This window comes from Colobus angolensis, unplaced genomic scaffold (genome assembly GCF_000951035.1).
Source record: "Colobus angolensis palliatus isolate OR3802 unplaced genomic scaffold, Cang.pa_1.0 Scaffold115, whole genome shotgun sequence".
Classification (NCBI taxonomy): Eukaryota; Metazoa; Chordata; class Mammalia; order Primates; family Cercopithecidae; genus Colobus; species Colobus angolensis.
In genome coordinates, this window is record NW_012112586.1 from 81057 (window position 1) to 88532 (window position 7476).

The window sequence follows — 7476 nt, forward strand, 5'->3', positions numbered from 1 at the left end:
GAGATCGTGCCACTGCACTCCAGCCTAGTGACAGAGCAAGATTATGCCTAAAAAAAAAAAAAAAAAAAAAAAGACCTTTGAGGTCTCTTCACAGGATCCTATCTGGTGGACCCCCAAATCTGCCAACACAGAGAAGTCATTCATAAACACGTGCAGGGCAGAGGCCAGACAAAACCATCTCTCTCAGCCTCAAAGTAGCCTGGCAGTCACAGGAAGGGCCATGTGGGGTCTGGCCTGTATGAGGAAGTCAGGCTTTTGGTTTGAGGCACCCTACTACACCACAAAACCAAGTTCTGCCTAACAAAGAGAAAACAGCCCACTCACTCTCCCTAACATCCCAGGTGGTAATCTAAGAACAATATCTGCTTGACACTCCTCCTCCTCCACCCTCCACATCCAAGCTATCACCAAGGTCCTGGCAATCCTACCTCCTAAATGTCTCTCAAATCCACTTCTCTCCCTTCGGAGTCCAGGCCACCAGCATGACTTCTGCATGTGTGTAGCAGCCTCCTCGCAGGATCTAAAAATGCAAATCCAGTCATAGGCTCTGTGGAAAGAAAATCTTGGGGCCCCAAAATTACTAAGCTAAAGGGAAAAGTCAAGCTGGGAACGGCTCAAGGCAAACCTGCCTCCCATTCTATTCCAAACCACCTATCTCCACACTAAGATAGGTGCACATCCAATCGCCTCCTTTGGAGAGGCTAACCAGAAACTCAAAACAACGCAACATTTGTCTCTCACCTACCTGTGACCTTGGAAGCCCCCTCCCTGCTTCCAGTTGTCCCCACCTTTCTGGATGGAAGCAAGGTACTTCTGACATGTATTGACTGATGTCTCATGTCTCCCTAAAACCAAGCTGTGCCCTGACCACCTTGGGCACTTGTCGTCAGGATCTCCTGAGGCTGTCACAGGTGCACGTCCTCAACCTCGGCAAAATGAACTTTCTAAATCACCTGAAACCATCTCAGATAGTCAGGGTTCACAGCTCCCTTTCCCGAACCCTCCCAGAAGCCCCTCGTGGGCGCCCAGGTCCTGCATGCTGTTGTGGCCCAGGCTCACCTGGAGCAACTCGACTCTTCCTTACAGCCTCATGAACCTCTCAGTTCCTAAAGCTATTTAGCCTGTGAAAGGAAAATGAATCTGAGGGCCCAAAAATCACTAAAGGGAAAAAAGCTGGGAACTGCTTAGGGCAAACCTGCCTCCCCTTCTATTCAAAGTCACCCCTCTGCTCACTGAGATAAGTGCATATCTGATGGCCTCCTTTGGGGAGGCTATTCAGAAACCCAAAAGAATACAACAGTTTGTCTCTCACCTACCTGTGACCTGGAAGCCCCCTCCCTGCTTCGAGTTGTCCCGCCTTTCCCGATGGAACCAAGGTTCATCCTACATATATTGATGTCTCCTGTCTCCCTAAAATGTATAAAACCAAGCTGTGTCCCGATCACCTTGGGCACATGTCATCAAGACCTCCTGAGGCTGTGTCCCGGGTGTGCGTCCTCAACTTTGGCAAAATAAACTTTCTAAATTGACTGAGACCATCTCAGATATTTGGGGTTCACAAGTCCATGCATGGGGAGGTCCCCTGGGGTAGCGCCCCTCCTCCACTGAGCTCACTCGCCTTCTCCTAGTGCATTTTCTTCAGAAGAAATTTCACAGCTACTCGGTCCACACCTGTTGGCCCAACAGGAACCGCTGTTCTCCACAGGGACACGGGCGGCGTACCTGCTGGGCTGTGTGGAGAGTACAAGGCTCCTCTCCTAATTCCCGCTCAGTTAAAAACAAAGGTCAAAAAGTGGAGACCTTTGCTAACCCTAACCCTCACACTAACCGCAAACCCAATCCCAACCCCAATCCCAAACTTAACCATAACCCAACGCTAACCCCAACCCCAACCCCAACCCTAAACACAACCCCAAACCCAACCCTAACCCTAACCCCTAACCCTACCCCTAACTGTACCCTAACCCTAACCCTAACCTAACCTTAACCCTAACCCTAACCCTACCCCAACCCCTGACCCTGACCCCTAACCCCTAACCCCAACACTACCCCAACACTAACCCTAACCACTAACTCTAGCACTAATGTTAGCCCTAAGCTTAACCCTAACCCTAAACCCTAACCCTAAACTCAAAGCCAACCCGAACCCTATCCCTATCCCAAATTCTAACTCTAACCCCTAAACTTTAACCTGTAATTCTTTTTTTGTTTTGTTTTGTTTTTGAGGCACAGTCTTGCTCCTTCTCCCAGGCTGAAGTGCAGTGGCGCAATGTCGGGTCACTTCACACTTCACCTCCAGCTAATTTTTTATATTTTTAGTGGAGACGGGGTTTCACCATGTTAGCCAGGATGGTCTCAATCTCTGAACCTCGTGATCCAACCACCTTGGCCTCCCAAAGTGCTGGGATTACAGGCGTGAGCCACCACACCTGGCCTAACCTGTAATTCTTAACCATAACACCTAACTCCTAAACCATAACCTCTAATTCTTCTCTGTAACGCCTAACCCTTAAGCGAAGCCTAATCCCTAAATTCTCACTCTAACACTAACCCTTTTTAGAAATAGTGATTATAGAAATATGTACATTTTTAAGAATCAGTTGTTTCAACTAATATCTACTTCCATAGAGAAAATACAGATTTAAAAAATCTTTATCATTCTGTCCTTTCACGATGTACTTTTATTTTCTTTGGCTTTTACCTCTAAACCACTGTTCACAGGAAATATTCTGGTAACTTAAAATGCTTTGGTTTAATCAAACCACCCCTGTGCCATTTCTGTGACTGCAGACCCATGATTTACCTCACGTGGGCATTTTGTCACGTGGCAGTGATGGCAGTTGTCCACCTCAGAGTCATAGGAGCATTTGATGACCTGGCACATATGCTCCAAGAATACTTCTGAACTCTCCAACCCCACTCCCCATCCTGTACCTGACTTACGAGGGAAAGAAGCAACTATTGCTTCTTTGAAGCTTCAGGTAAAGGAAAACTCAATAATATACATTGTCTTATCCAAAATTTTGATATTCTGTTCATCATAGAGTCTTTAACATATATTTTGGTTTTTTAAAAACACTGCATTGGTCAGGCAATGTGGCTCACACCTGTAATCCCAGCACTTTGGGAAGCTGAGGCAGGCGGATCACAAGGTCAGGAGATCGAGACCATCCTGGCTAACACGGTGAAACCCCGTCTGTACTAAAAAATACAAAAAAATAGCCAGGCGTGGTGGTGGGTGCCTGTAGTCCCAGTTACTTAGGAGGCTGAGGCAAGAGAATGGTGTGAACCTGGGAGGCGGAGCTTGCAGTGATCCAAGATCGAGCCACTGCACTCCAGCCTGGGTGACAGAGCAAGACTCCATCTCAAAAAAATTAAATTAAATTAAATTAAAACACTGCATTGCAATATTATTTATCTTGATTACTGAGTTTTTTGATACTTCACTTGCTTTCATCCCATTCTCAGCCTTATTTGGAAGAAAAATCATCTGGGACACCTGGGTGGTGCTTATAGATCCAGAATCCAGGGGGTGTCATGTTCCCCACCTGCTGGGTTATTATGCTGAGGGGCGAGATGACAACTCAGGTGATTGGAGCAGCCTTGACCATGACCCAGAGGAAGGAACTGCAGGGCTGCAGCCAGCCCCTTCTGAGCTTGTGAAAGAACAGCTTCTGGCCCTCTGAGCAGGGCTGTCACACCGAAGAAGGGGTCATTCCTAATCTTCTCTGAGTCATATGTTGGGGGGTGCTTTAAATGGATGATCCTGTTTTCCTGTTCTCTGGCCCTGTCCACAACTGCTTTATAAGGGCTCAAATTCCAAGAAGAAAGGAAGGGCTGATGAATCACTCTCTGAAGCCCTAGGCTCCCTCTGTCCTTCTACAAATTTCTACCCAGGATACCAGACACGCCCTCTCTTTTTCTGCCCGCATATCTCCCTTGGTGTTCCCCAGAAGACTGGCTCTCTATAATTCTGTGAGCCCACATAAGGGGCCTGAAGACTGATCCCCAACAGCTATGAGCCCCCTAATTAGCAGGCAGACATTGGACAGTTCTCCTAAGAGGCACTCAACCCAGGGCCATCCAGCAACTTCAAGATACGGATAGGGCAGGGCCCCCTCAGGGGAGCACCGGTGATGGTGGGCATTCCTGGGATGGAAGACAGCAGCTCAGGATGAAACAGAGGTTCTTATGAGGTTGACCTAAATCATCTTCCAGTCTTTTGTGGTTCAGCTAATTACGATGGAAGAAATGCAGGAATTCCCAGGAAATTTGTTAGAAAGACACAATGATAGAAAACTTAGCAGATTTTGAATGTGCTAAAGATAGTGTATATAGAAAACAAAATGATGACAAAAATAGCACTTATTGAATATTGACTCTAGTTATCCCAGTCCCACCAAGGAAGAGGCCCTATTGTTATCCCCATTATGCCAAAGAGGAGAAAAGGTACAGAGAGGATCAGTAACTTGCTCAAGGTCACACAGCTATTAAGTAACTGAACTGACAGTCTGCCCCAGGAAGCATGGGTCCAGGAAGGAAGAGAAAAATCTAGAAATAGTGGGTAAGTATGCCTTAGAATGCATGATGTGTTCCCAATTGCATTTCACATCAGAGAGCATGGAGGGAAAGGGGAGACAGTATGTATTTACAATAGGCATTGGTAACTCAAATTTTTGCACTACCCTTTATTAAAAGTAATGCTTAAAAAGGGTTCATCAGCCGGGTGCAGTGGCTCATGCCTGTAATCCCAGCACTTTGAGAGGCCGAGGCGGATGGATCACAAGATCAGGAGATCGAGACCATCTTGGCTAACACGGTGAAACCCCATCTCTACTAAAAATACAAAAAGTTGGCCGGGCACGGTGGCTCACGCCTGTAATTCCAGCACTTTGGGAGGCCGAGGAGGCAGATCACGAGGTCAGGAAATCGAGACCATCCTGGCTAACATGGTGAAACCCCGTCTCTTCAAAAAGTTAGCCAGGTGTGGTGGTGGGCACCTTTAGTCCCAGCTACTCGGGAGGCTGAGGCAGGAGAATGGCGTGAAACCGGGAGGCGGAGCTTGCAGTGAGCCAAGATCATGCCACTGCACTCCAGCCTCGGCAAGAGACTGAGACTCCGTCTCAAAAAATAAATAAATAAATTTAAAAGATAAATAAAAAAATAAGTAAGGGTTCATTCTCGGCCAGGTGCAGTGATTCACGCCTGTAATCCCAGCACTTTGGGAGGCTAAGGCAGGCAGATCACATGACGTTGGGAGTTCAAGACCAGGCTAACCAACTTGGTAAAACCCCATCTCTACTAAAACTACAAAATTAGCTGGGCGTGGTGGCACATGCCTGTAATCCCAGATACTCGGGAGGCTGAGGCAGGAGAATCACGTGAACCCAGGAGGTGGAGGCTGTGGTGAACTGAGATCATGTCCAACCTGGTCAACCAGAGTGACACTCCATCAAAAAAAAAATAAGGTGGTGGGTAGGTTTGTCCTCATTTAGAACACTTGCAATTTAAACACTGAAGTTCTGAAGTTAAGAATGTAGACTTTTTTGGCTAGTCAAGTGAAGCAGTGGAAGTAGAGAAAAATCTTTACATGGTTGTGATCAGTCAGTTGTAAACACCACCGCACTTGAAGTAGCCAAGGATGTGGACTTTTGTGCTCACTTTGGCAGCACATGTACTGAAAGTGGAATGACACGGAGATGAGCATGGTCCCTGTGCAAGGATGACACACAAATTCATGAAGCTCCATATTGTTTTAAAAAAGAAGGTAGAGGCCACATGCAGTGGCTCACGTCTGTAATCCCAGCACTTTGAGAAGCCGAGGTGGGTGGATCACTTGAGGTCAGGAGTTCGAGACCAGCCTGGCCAACAAGGTGAAACCCCATCTCTACTAAAAATACAAAAATGAGCTGGACATGGTGGTGCGCACCTGTAATCCCAGCTACTCGGGAGGCTGAGGCTGGAGAATCACTTAAACCTGGGAGGCAGAGGTTGCAGTGAGCAGAGATCGTGCCACTGCACTCCAGCCTGGGTGCAGAGCAAGACTCCATCTCAAAAAATAATAAAATAAATAAAAAAGAAGGTAGACTTTGGAGCCTGACAATTAAGAGAAGCCAGCCTGAGCAACACAGCAAGGTCATGTGCCTAAAAAAATAAAAATACATTAAAAATGTGTTGAATTCATTTAAATCGAACAATGTAGATACTTCGACATTTTCGGCCCCATTGTTTTACATTTGTTGGTGCTTAATGGTAGCGAGCAATCGGGACTATTGCTCTCCTCTGTTCTGCACCTCAGACAGCTGCAGTCTGTTCTCCACCCCCTCAGGGGTCTCCAGTCCAAAGAGACTCAGTCAGTCAGTGCTGCTTCTCCACAACCTTGTTGTCCTGTTCTTTCCACTCCTTAAAAAGAAATTTAAAAATAGAAAACCACAGAAGTATTTTATAAAAATTAGAAAATGTGGATAAGCAAAAAGAAGAAAATTAAAATGCCTAAAAATGATACTAAAACAAAGTGGTAATTGAATCACCCCAGCGCCACCAGGGTTTAGGATGTGGCATGCATCATTTTATCTCCGCTTTCCACGTGGACTCTTATAAATCTGTCTTAGAACACAGCATTCTGCTGTACAATGTATCACGATCATCAGCTGGGCCCAAGCGACCTCAGCATCACTACTAATAACCTTCCAGGAATCCATCCCCTGTCTGAACCTGGTTTATTTCTCAAATCTTCCGCCAGAGACTTGGATTGTTTTCACATCTTCACTGGAACAAACACTGAAATGTTTATCCTGCGTGTCTTCAATTACTGACTTTTTTCCTTCCAGTCAGACCTTAACTACCTTTGACAACCAACTCAAGGCCGGGCACAGTGGCGTGCACCTGTGGTTTGGGAGGCTGAGGCGGGAGGATCACTTGACCCCAAGAGGTTGAGGCTGAAGTGAGCTCTGATTGCACCGCGGTACTCCAGCCTGGGCCACACAGCGAGACCCCACCTCTAAACAAACAACTCAAGGTCTTTGGTCTTGCATTGCCGGGTACCTTCCGAACTTACTGTATAAAACACCAAACCTCCCCCCCAAAAAAAAACAAAAAAAACTCCACAAACCCACACACACAAAAAAACTATAAACTCCACAAGGGCAGAGGCTGGACTGTGCCCGTGCCAGGACTCGGGGTGTTCGGTCATCTCCCAGCCACCTTTTCACCAGGTCTGCGAGGACCCCACCCCCGCCCCCGATCGCCCAGTTGTGCCCGGAGCGCCGGGGGTCACGGAGGTCAGCCGTGGTCAGGCTGCTCTAGGCTTCCCCTGAGGGGACCGCCCACAGGGCCCACCTGGGTGGAGCCTCCGCCGAGGCTGAGGTCGGAACTCCGCTTGGACCCGGGCGCGTCCCCTGGGGGTCTGTTCCAGCGGCGCCCTCCTCCCCCGCGCTGGGAAAGCGCTGCGCCCCAGAGCCGCGACCCCAGCTTGAC